The following is a 12,568-nucleotide window of genomic DNA, read 5'->3' as shown; positions in this document are numbered from 1 at the left end:
ACCAGTCAGCAGTGGGATTTCAACCTGCAAACTCTCCATCCCAATTCAGTTTCTCTAACCTCGAGGTCAACACTGTGGCTGCTGCATGCCGGGAAAATAGTTCTGGAGTTATAACTACATCGATTTGAGAACATTGCTCTGTGAGAGATAAACTTTTCTGAAGCATAAACACAAAAACAGCGTTTTCACTTCAAACACTGTCATGTGAACGCAGTCTGAGAGGCTGCTGACCTCCTGAGTTCAGCCAAACAGGGAAAACTCCAGAGTGGACTGGAAGAAGACGAGTACCTGAGATACGAGTGACGAGCCCAGTGCAGCAGCTTGAAGCAGCTCCTGGAGGAGCTGACTCTCCGGATCAGGCTCTGCAGGTGTTGGATCATCCGGCGGTGGCAGCAGTCCTCCAGGTATCCCATCAGCCCATGGGGTTGCATCCACGGTTTGAGCCTCCTCAGATGATGAGCCACGACCTTCTTCACTTCGTTCAGGTGCTCTTGAAGCTTCTTCTCCAGGTCCTCTGGAGGCTTTGGGATGCTCTTGTTCCAGAACATCATCATGTGGATGTTGCATTGCTCTTTAATAGATCCTCCCTCTGAGGAACCAGATCGAGAAACATCCAGGAGCACAGGCAGATCCTGAACGACGGTGTTCAGATCCATCTGGACGTGCTGTTCTGTGAATGAGGCAGAATAGAGGAATATGGCTCAAACGTGTGACACGACTATAACGGCGTGTTTCCACTGGACGCGTTTAACGCGACTGCATTCGCGCGACAAATGACACCGCGCCCTGCTAGACGCTCGAGTTTTATCGCTGGTACAAATGTGCAAAACCAAACATCCTGCAGAAACATCACAGCCTCCTCATCGCCGTCTCCTGCACAGCAGCAGTGGGCAAGATTCCTCAGATGTTTGTCCCACAGTCCTGTGTGCACCCGGCTGTCTGTCTGTCTACCCGTCTCTCTCTCTCTCTCTCTCTCTCTCTCTCGTGTGTGCATCGATGGTGCGGTTTTTCCTCTTTTTGTTTTTATGACTGTTTTTACTGTTCAGCACTTTGCGTTGTTTTTATGAATGTGAAAAGTGCTTTTACAAATAAAGATTGAGACTGAGATGCTCCGCCTGCCACCATCGCTGCTCTGTATTTGGCAAGGGGAAGTCAGCTCCGGCTGCGGCGAGGCGCCGGCATCTCTTCTGGCTGCATGCTGCCCTCCGGAGGCGGTCTGAGCTCGGTGAGTTCCACCGTCTTCTGCAGGAGCTGTGCCCGGACGACGGCCGGTTCCAAGTCTACTTCAGGCTCACGCTGTGTTTCCACCAGAAGCGGTGGACAAATGAAATCATGCACGCGCTCGCCACTCGCCTTGGCATCACGCCAACTGTTCTGCGTGGTCGGAGCCCTGCAAGTCAGCACGTCCGCGAAGACCTCCACGCTGACAGGCTGTCCTGGCGCAAATTCTCTTGAAAAGTTCAATTATTTCAACTCTAGCGCCGAGCGATGAAGCGGCGGGTGGCGGGCGGCGATCGTCTTGCGGCGGGCAGTGGCAAATGGCAGTGCAAGTCGAATCTTTTGCTGGAAACGCTCGCCGTGTCATCGCTCGCCGTCCGCCGCTCGAGATTGAGCAACAATCGCGTCATTACATTGACTTTGTATGTAATCTCATCGCCTGAAAAATTTGCGTTGCATCCAGTGGAAACACGGCGTGAGACCTGCACTTCTAGAAGCAATGCCGTAAAGTCCCACTCTAATCCAGCCTCGTAAACCAGCCCCGCCCACTCCATATCAACAATTGGAATTTGGAGCTGGGCTCAGTCTGGGGACAACCCAATACAAACTTCATGCAGGAGGCGTCAGTTACTCCTTTGACTAGCAGCACACTTCAGCCAATCAGTGCTTCAAAACAAAGACGTCATCAAAATGCGTTAGCTTCTCCAAGGGTTAGCTTTAGCTTTGAGATCTCGACATGCAAAGACACACGAAAATGTTTTTTCCTGTTAGAAACTCAGCAAGCGCAGACTCATCCTCTTGCTTGATTGTTGTAATACTTGGTATTTCGGCTATAACATTACTTATTGCAGCTTTCAGACGATGGTTAAAGTTTATCTCTGTAATCTCCGCTACGCGCAGTGATGACGTCACTTCCGGTTTAGCAACCGGAATTCGCCAAAAAAATTTGAAAACAAAAAGCGGCAACACTGATTGGCTCAGCCGTTTCACTGCCGAGTTGCATTCTCTTTCTATTGCCTTGTCCCCAGAGCTCCAAAATCCAAATGTGGATTTGGAGTGGGCGGGGCGCGTTTACGAGGGTAACTCTAGTCCCCTCTTGTTTTAAAGCTTTTGCAGGAGTGTTTGAATTTGCCAAAATCACTAAACCTGTGCCATTTTCCAGGCCTCTGCATCTGCAGAGCTCCAGCTCTCATTAGCAGTTTGCTTTGTGGGAGGAGTCGGTGCTGCTCCACACCCTCCCCAGTTCATGCCGGAGGACATCTTCCTCTACTAACTGATGGAACTTCAGTTGAACTTTAAAAGTAAAGAAAGTAAATTGCATTGAAAATATGCAGCTTGTTTGTGTACATCTTCAAGATTTCTTTCTTTTCAAAGACATTACTATGGAGGCTGGCTTGTGGCGATCGCCGAGAGAGGAGTCAGACGAGGGATCCGGATCTGAGTGAGGTTTATTCTCCAAACACACAGTAGCTGTCATCCAGGAAGCATGCCTCAGTGCAACACCCCCCCACCACGTCACCAAACCCCGCCCCTTCTAATGTGAAGAAAACTCCCTCCCCACAGACACCACAGGCTCACATTTACAGAAAATAAGACAAGGCATACACCAGGGGTCGGCAATTAGCGGCCCGCGGGCCAAATGTGGCCCGCCGAACCTTCCGATCCAGCCTGCGAGAGGACTCCAACACACGCGCGCATGAACGCACGCATTACGCCGGGCCCTCGAGCGGACGCACGCACCCTGTTGGAGTGCGATATCTGCCATTGTGTTGCAATAGAAAATCTTTGAAGGATGTGTTGTTTGTTGTTTAGTTGTGGTTTCCGGTTTGTCACTGAAAAATAAAGAGGAGTGGCACCTCGTGTGGTGAACAGAGAGCGCAAGTGAGTGCGCTGCACTGAGCTGAAGGCAGCATGTCTCCGTGTGTATTTATTCTCCAGTAAGTTTGAGCGTACGAGGGAGGCAGACATGTCTACGACGGATGGAGCAACCGGAGGAAGTTCCCGGGCAGCGAGAGGAGCTACCGCTGCAGAAGATTTAACAACCCCGATTGTTTGCTGCCCCGGTCTGCGGGTGCATGCCCACGATTGAAGTGACCCCCCAAAAAAGTGGCCCAACGCCAAATCTAATTGCCGACCCCTGGCATACACCAACAAGCAAACTGCCACAGCAAAACAAAAACAAAGGACAATAAACCAAACATGAATATACATACCTCGCCACCAGCCCCGGGACAGTCATGAAACAAGAGGAGATGTCTGTTGTTCACAAAAAGGAAATTTGAAATAATAACAATTTTGATGTCAAGAAAGGCCTGAAATCTTCAAGGAAGCACAGCCACTGGAGTTCAGGGTTGTCAGCTGGTTTTGGGACTGCAACGTTGATACTGAGGTCAGGACAGGTACACTTACTGTCTTCCACATTTTCATGACACAAAAATGATTAAACCCTTTTCTTATGTCCTCCCTTCTTCCTTAAACCATATGCTCTGCTGCCACAGCCCAGAGACAGAGGCGAGCTCAGCTTATTTCTGTTTCTTTGTGCTTTTGGAGAGACAGTTTATGATTTATGTGCATCATAAGTCAAGATTATCATTATGATGCTTCACACAGCTGTCTGTGGGCTGATTGCGTCCTTTTAGGGCTTCTGTGGTGATAGGCCTGAAGAGCCAACGATTCTATTTAATAGCACTGTAATACAACAATAGCTGATTTAGTCCTGAAGTGCACGTGTCCATCAGGGAAAATTCCACTTGAGACCTATCCTCCTCAGGGTGTGGCCCCCTCCCTGTGCAGATGGCATGATGGGTCATTTACATCAGCCCAGGACTCCTCAGACTGAGGGGCCACAGTTTTTATAAAACAATATTCCTTCAGGAATGCAGCAGCAGCAGCAGCGCTCATGCTATAGACGTGTTTCAGATATTACCAGTGTAGTTTGATATTGAACTACAGAATATGCTCCATTCTAGTGTCATTGACACGTTTTCGATGAGATACTTTTCAACTTCTGCAGACAAAGAAAAGTGGAGAGAAGGTGCCTCTTACCTTCCCGAGCGCCGCTGGAGTCACTCTGCGTGTCCGTCTTCGGAGAGTTTTCCTTCTTTCTGGTCTTGAACGTCACCCTCAGTCCCAAACAGGGCCGTTTCAAGCTTCATGGGGGCCCTAGGCAAGATGTTGTTTGGGGGCCCCTATTTTTTCAGACTGTAATGAAGAGATTCCTAACCCTTTAGATGGTCTACTAAGCCTCGGCTACAGTTAAAATCAAACGTCTTAATAGTTGAGCCACTCAGACAAGTTAAACCGATAAAACTATAATACAAGGAAAATCATCCTCTATATGTCAATAAATAAAACAGATTGAGAATTTATAAAAGAAAAAAACATTTACTTTAAATAATAAAACATAGCAAATCAACATGTATTTTAAAGTTCAACAATCAAAACAAACCACCGCTTAAAATAATACTTAACACTACAGTCTCACACTCAGCACAACAGCTAATAACACACTATTCACAGTAACAGTCACAGTATATTGCGTTCAAAATGTCTGCTTCCTAGCTTTCTGCCATCTTCTTTTCTGATGAACGTAAAAACAGAGCTGATCTGAAATGGCCCTCTGCTATATCAGTTCTGAATGAATCAGAGAAAACTGATGGCCACTGGCAGGTCAGCTGGATCAAAAACAGGCAGCTGACCATGTAAATGTGCAGCTGATGCTTCCTGGGCAGAAAGAGGTTCTGAAGTAAGTGATTGTTCTGGAGCTTTCTGGACAGAAGGAGGTTTGGAGGCACGTGATGGCCCTGGGGCTTCCTGGTCGGGATGTTCAGACGATCTCTCAGGCTCGATGTCTGGAGCGCCAAAATATTTTAGAATTGCTCCTGCAATGACAAAGCTCATTAGGTTATCAAGCAAAAAATAGATCCTGAGTACATATTCTATTTTATTATTACAGCGTTGTTGCAGTAATACAGAAAATTAAAATTATCTGTCTTTAAACTAAACATTGTGATGTACAGTGTCCCTTTAAAGTTTGTACCCAGTTACAAAGTTACCACATTTAAGAGTTTTCTGCATTAGTTTACCAATTGTACTAAATTAATAAAACTAAGACAAATGAACCACTGCCATAACAGTCTAAAATAAGAAGAAAACACCATCCCTATTATTTATAAATCACACTCATTGAACACATTACTTGTATTTGTTTTTATTGGTTTAATATTGTTTTATTGGTTTTAGATTATGTACTTATTTTTATTCATATACTTCAATTATTTTGGAGCGCACTTTGGTCACTGTATGTGTTGTAAAGGGCTCTATTAAATAAATGTTGATTGATTGATCGATTAAAAAACAGACCTTTAAAAGAGTTATTTAAATTAAAAACAAAAAAGTTAGAGTCCTATACAAGACACAACTTAGTAAATTAATTCTAACTTATCACAAAATAAAGTGTAAAATATGTGAGAGACAACTTCCACACAGAGCAGACTACCACAACGACATGCCCTCCCTCCTTATAATCTGAATATACGGGTCTACGGAGTCAGCCAATCATTCCCGGCAAGACAGGCCATCTTTCATGAGACAAACATTAAAGCTGAGATTGTGACGAACAGATAATAGCAGACAGCAAGCTAACATTTATCCAACACTAGATAGTGCGACAAATAAACAAACTTGCAAAAAAAAAAAAAAAAAAAACTTCGTTTCACCTCGACCTCTCCAGCCCACATCACCAGCAATTGACTTACCTTTATCCTTTGAACGTTTTTCTTCCTCATTCTTCTATTTCTTCCGTTTTTCCGCGCCGCTGGGCTTTCTTTTTGATACCATTATGGTTTGTTTTGTTAATCCACTCGCTAATGATGGGGAGCTGTCAATCATTCCCATCGTACCTGTCGGCAGCCGCTACATGACGTCACTTGCTGTGTGACAGTGGTCCAACAGACTAATAATGCCACAAATCATTGCAGTTTATTTTATTTATATCCAACGTTTATTTTTAAGCATATAAGAGGTGTAATAAACACAAGAGCTAGCTACAGATAAAAACAGGACATTTTAATTTTCCTCAGAAGAGGTTGAACATGCAGCTTTGGGGCCCCCTGGTGGCGTGGGGGCCCTAGGCATTCGCCTAGTTGGCCTATAGGAAGAAACGGCCCTGGTCCCAAAGACTTCATCGTGCCTTCCTCTCCAGGCTCAGAGATGCCGGCTGTTGATCTGTCAGCTCTGCAACGTCAGAGGGGAGAATCACACCGCCTGCTGGACTTGTCCGTTCTTCCCTTCAAAACTTGTGTAGCGGAAATGCGTCATGTTTAGTTAGGCTACACAATAAAAGCTGTTATTGTTATTGTTATTGTTATTGTTGCTACTACTTCTACCGTGACTACATGCTTGAGGTGATGTGGAAGACATGTTCGACCCAATGCTGGAAACGAGCGCATTCGTCCTACCCAAAATTTTACAGCAAAAGAGACATTTTTAGCTTTTATGCTTTTATTTCGAAGGCGCATCATGTCGCCTTTGGAGAGGCCCCACCACGTCAGCCCGAGCACGGGGAAGCATACCGAGGCCTTTAAGAATGTGGCTTTCATGGACGCGGAGTGAATATTGAGTCCCCCCGCACCGGAGGCCCTGGACGAGAGCCGTCACCCCCCCCCCCCCCCCCCCCCCCCCCCGCCCCAAAACAAATAATTAGAAGTACATTATATTATTTTTGGATTATTTTATCAAATATAATCTTAAATATATAAACAAAGGATAAACAAGATTAATACATAAATAAAATACAGTACATAAATTGTGCATACTTGAATAATATCTGAACAAAGTAAAAAAGGCAACTCTATATATAATCTTAGATACAAAGAAGTAACAAGAATAAAGAAAAAACAAAATCAATAAATAAAATAGAGCATATAAATTGAAAATGAATGAAGCAAAAAAAAAAGAAAAGAAAATCCTGCAGTAAACTATTTTTCAACCTGGGTTTTTCCATCCTGTTTAGAACTGACATTAACAACAGGCGTGAAATGCAATCCAAAACTTCACTTTTCTTGCCTTCACTGGTGCAAATTCATCAATTATATCATCATACCATATCTCTTTTGCAACTGATTGATGCTGATGATGGCAAGTCCAGAGAGACACTTCTTGTTGCATTTGAAACACAAACTATACTAGGTAGCCTCTGGGTGACATTAGTTGCATGACACGATGCCTCAATTACAATAGTTGGGTAGTTCAGCAAAACTAAATACCACATACAGTCGTCTTCTGTGGCTTAGCAACATGTTAGCAAAAGGATCATGAATTTCTCGTGCGGCCTCACATAGATTGCGCCCTGGGCGGCCGCCCACATTGCCCATAGCTAAAACCGGCCCTGCCCCGCACTTCCCGTGTCGGTGCCTTCTTTCCCCCACACTTTTTTTCAGCTGTTACGACCATTGATGGTATAAAAAAACGTTACAACCGTGTAATCCATTACTAACATGCGGTAACTTGTTTTTTTTTCCCGAGGCGTCTTTAAATGCACCGTGTAAGTTGCGCCATGCTCTTACATGCAGATATTTTTAGCTAAATGACAGCTAGGTAACACATGCATTTACACCACGTTAAGCTAGTTAACAACATTATTAATGTTAGCAGTGTTATATCCTTTTCTTGTGAGTTCATGCTCGGAATAAACCCAATCCTCTTTCATTTCTGTGCAGAAGTTGTTCTCAGTCATTTTAAAGAGCAGGTCAGGGGGGAGAAGCACCAGATGCCAGCAGGAACTTCTTTATTCCTGTCACAGAGGATCAGGTGGAGTTATTAGCTGATCACAGATATGTATATTCCATGCAGTGTTTTATTAATAGAGGTCTTGATCCCACACAAACATGAACAACACAGGTATTTAACTGTAGAGGATCAACCACAAAGAAACGTTGTCACCTTTTTTATATAACTTCTCTTAAGAATAAATGATAGAGGAAGGTTAAATGCCATCAATTTTGTCAAAAAAAAAAAATAATTGGAGATGAAACACATGTTTGGAAAACCGAAGCATGAATATCCACTTCTGAAGCCTGGCCCGGGGTTTTCACCCCAGCACACATTAGTCCAACTTCCTCCCCGATGTTAAATCCACGGTCTGCCACCAGCAGATAGCAGATCTCCAGGGAGCAGTTTATTGAGGGTGTTTGGCTGCTCAGTCAGCTGCTTGTCTTACACAGAGTTTGGAGGTGACTCAGACTTCCTGTGGGCTGACGCCTGTCAGGTGATCCAGTGTGTTTCTGCCTGCAGTGGAGGGAGGTCTGCACCTGTGCTTTTAAGTTTGATGGCCTCTCGGCGCCAACCCCAAAGCAAGAGGAACAGCCACACTGACCTGACGGTGTAACTGAGCCTCTGCCGGTGGAAGATCCACAGCAGCTGAAGATGAGGAAGCAGGTGACCTTCGCAGAGGATCTGCCGGTCCACAGACTGCAGCCGGACGAAGCTCTGCAGAGGTCAGTTCATTTGAAACGGCCAACATCTGCAGCTGTGAGTCTGTGGTGACAAATGTGTCTGTTTTACAGGAGCAGCAAGGCGGACCAGACCTCAGCAGGTTGGTTTCCCTGTTTTGTTTCTATTTTTAGCCTTTTTGTGTCACCTTTTTGGTCCATTTGCGGCCTTATTACAAGTGTATGTGCTTTTTTTGGCACCGTTTTAGTCATTTTGTACATCATGGTGGTCACATGTTGTCACTTTTGGCCATTTTGCATCCTTTTGTGGTCATATAGCATGTGGACATACGGTAGTACTTTTATATTCATTTTTGTCATTGTCATGTTTTGTCACTTTGGGCTATTCTGTATCATTTACATTGAATATTTTTTCAGTCTTTTTTGACTCTCTGTAACCATCTTCCGTATCTATTTCATCCATTTCTGTTTCTTTTGACAATTTTTGCCATTTTTAAGTTATTTTGCATCCCTAGTAGGTTATTTGCCCTCTCTTCCTGGTCTTTTGGCATCCCATCATGCTTTATTTTGTTTCTTATTGTGACTGTGCTTTTAAAAGGTGAGAAGCAGCTTTGTTTGTTTGTTTGTTTGTTTGTTTGTTTGTTTTCTGAGATGAGCGGGAAGCAGGTGAAACCTCACACCTGAACCCGAGGCCCTCGTGCTGCTCGTTAATTAGAGCTCTTTGGTCTGAACTGCTGTAACCGAGTCCAGGAATAAGCCTGAGGATCCGACTCTCCTGTTCTGATGAATAAAGCAGAAGCTCGCCCACTTCCAGCCTCATGCATTCATAATACCTGGTTTCTCATGCCCCCTTTCAGTTTTTTTTTATTAATTATCTCAGTCATCTAAATATTTCATGTCTTTTTTTGGTTAGTTTTGCATCTTTTTTTTTAAATTACATTTTAAGCTTATGTGGTTATTTAGAATAGTCTTTTGGTTATTTTGCCAAATTACAGTTTCTTCCTCATCATTTTCTGCCGTCTTGTCATTATTTACATAATTTCTTTTTTCTTTTCGATCATTTTCTCCTTTTTCCTGATAGTCTTTTACTTCCTTTTGTTCATTTTGTTTATCTGCATATATGACACCAGAGAGCTTTTATGTGGTTTTGCTTTTCTTTCTGGTGTCTTTGCTTCTTTTTGAGATTTTTTTTTTTTTAATTTGGTGTTGAAATTTTATCTTTGCAGCGTTTTTGCAGCTCTTTTGATATTGCATGCATTTGTTTTGGGCATTCTGTCATTCTGTAAAACTTTAGGTGTCTGTTGTTTTTGACATTTTCTGGTCATTTTGTGTGTCTTTGTGGTCGGTTTGCATCCTTTCACTGGTTATAATCTTTTATGTCTCTTTTTTTATGCATCCTTCTCTTAATTTTGTTCATCCTCTGTCTCTTTTTAGTCATTTTCCAACTCTTCCCTTCTTTTTCTGGTCATTTCACCCTGTTTGTATTTCTTTACAGTCCTTTTTGTAATTTGTGTCCCTTTTTTGTTCGATTTGCACCTCTTCCTGGTCATATTTTGCCTCTCTTTCTCTTTTGTATTTCCTTCTTCTATATGTGTTGTTCTGGTCGTTTTGCACTTTTTTCTAGTCATTGTGTGTTAATTTCCAGCCATTCTGAATGTGTCTCCGGTCAATTTGCACCCTTTTCAGTCTCATTCTGGTCATATTTCTCTCCTTCTGGTCATTATGCATCTATTTCTGATCATTTCTCACCTTTTTACGGTCATTTTTCTTCATTTCCTTCTAAAATCTTGCACAGTGTTTTGCTCATTTTGCCCCTGGCTGCAGTCCTTCGGTGTCTCTTGGTGTTTTTGGTGTATTGTTGGTTAAATTATTGTCTCTTTCTTTTTCTACCCTGCTGCACAGGTCGTCCATACGATTTTATCAGTGTTTAAAGAGTTAAAAGTGGCAGAGTTTGAAGCATCTTTTCAATCGACTTGTTTTTCTGTTTAAAAGGCGCTTGTGGAAACCTCGCAGCAGCATCCGGCATCAGAATCGGGCGAGCCGTGAGCGCAGCGCCGTTCCTGAAGGTAAGCAGCCTGTTTCTGTGGGAGGATTCAGGAGCTGATGGGCTGACCTTTGACCCCCCCCTCCCCTCCCCTCCCCAGCACGCCGCGCTGACCCCGGCCCAGAAGCAGTTCCTGTACGCCGTGGCGGCCTCTCACAGCCCTGCACACGTGCGCGGCCTGATGGCGCGACACTACCTGAACGTGCTGCACAGGTGCGTCTGCGCAGGTGAGCTCAGATTCAAACACGTCCCAGACCGGATTCTGATTTCATTCTCTTGTGCCTCTTGAGGGTGCTTTTGTTTTTTTCTTTTCATTCTTTTTATGACTCTTTTTAGCTGTTATTCTGTCCTCTGATTTTGTATCTGTATTTATGTATTTATAATATTGTTTTGTAATTTTTTTGTTTATTTCAGAACATTTAGCATTTTTCTCACCTTTAAGAAAATATTTTGTTGCCTCTGTGCTGATGTCGCCTCTGTCTTACTCATTTTTCTTGCTATAGTTTTTTTTTGTTTGTTTTTCATTGCTTCGCCTGTCTTTGTGATTATTTTGTGTCTCTTTGACGTCTTTTGTTGTGATTTGTTCATATTTCTTTGAATTACTGTTCTCTGTTGTCTGTGATTTAAATATTTTATTCTTCTTTTGTACGAAACAGTCTTTTATCATGTGTCTGCTGTTTGTGGAAGCTGTAACTCTTTCCCATGTTTTTTAATAAAGTTTCACGTCTTCTTGAAGAACCGTGAACCTTTTTTGTTCTTGTTTTTATTGTTATTTGTCCACTTTTCTGTCTTTTCTCCGGCTGCTTCTGGCCTTCAGTGTGATTTTTATTCTGTTGCATGTTTTTAACTTTTGTTATTAACGTTTTTATACCTTTACGTCTGAACTTTTTGCGACATTTCAATCTTTTTATGTCCCAATTTTAACTTTTTGTCTATCTGTGGTAAACTTAATTGTGTGTTTGATCATTTTTTGCTCATTTTTGAGCATTTTTTGAGGTTTTTGGTTCAGCTTTTTTTATTCTTGTGTCATTTTTGTCTTAATTTATTTCCTTTTCCATCTTGTCTTTTCCACATTTTTCTTTGTCTCTGTATTTTTTCCAGGTTTTATCATCTTCATTTGTCTGACTTGATCATTTTGCTGCTTTGAATTAATTGTTCCCTCTTTTTGTTTCTTGTTCTGGTCATTTTACACCCGATTCTAATGATTTTACAACTGTTTGATCATTTTCAGTATTTTGATAGTTATTTTGTGATTTATTCATATTTGCAGGTATTTTGTTATCTGGATGTTCTCTTTGCTTATTTGTTTTACTTTTTAATGCTTTTATTGTATTATTTTCATATTTTTTTGATAGCTGTTTAAACATTTTGCACAATTTTTATGAGTTTTCTTTCAGTGATCTGTCTTGAAATTCCTGTGAATGATCTTGTGAATTATGTGAGGATGACTGTCTTGTGTTCTGTGTTTAAAGGAAGCCGTCCTGACAGACATCAGCCTGTTCATGCGGCCTCGCCTGAGAAAGAAAAACCAGCGGACGCTCCTCCTCCCTCCAAACCCAGCAGGAGGCTCAGCGCCAGCAGCTCCAGACGCTCCGGGAAACCTTCCCTCTCAAACGCATCAGCCAGGTGGGGCACAAAAGGAAGAAGAGAACCGGTCTCATGCTCATTTAAACTGTTTGTCATAAGTGCATAAACCTCCACTGCAGGTCTTTTAATTCATCTGCATCAAACCAGAGAAAGACTAAAACACCAACGTCGCCTTCAGCCAGAAGGAAAAGATCAGCACGTATGTTTAAAAACCTCAATATTAGAATTTATCCTCATGTTGGTGAAACTTTAGTGTCTCTATATATTT

Source organism: Salarias fasciatus, chromosome 19 (assembly GCF_902148845.1).
Source record: "Salarias fasciatus chromosome 19, fSalaFa1.1, whole genome shotgun sequence".
NCBI lineage: Eukaryota > Metazoa > Chordata > Actinopteri > Blenniiformes > Blenniidae > Salarias > Salarias fasciatus.
Note: the sequence above shows the minus strand (reverse complement) of the source record.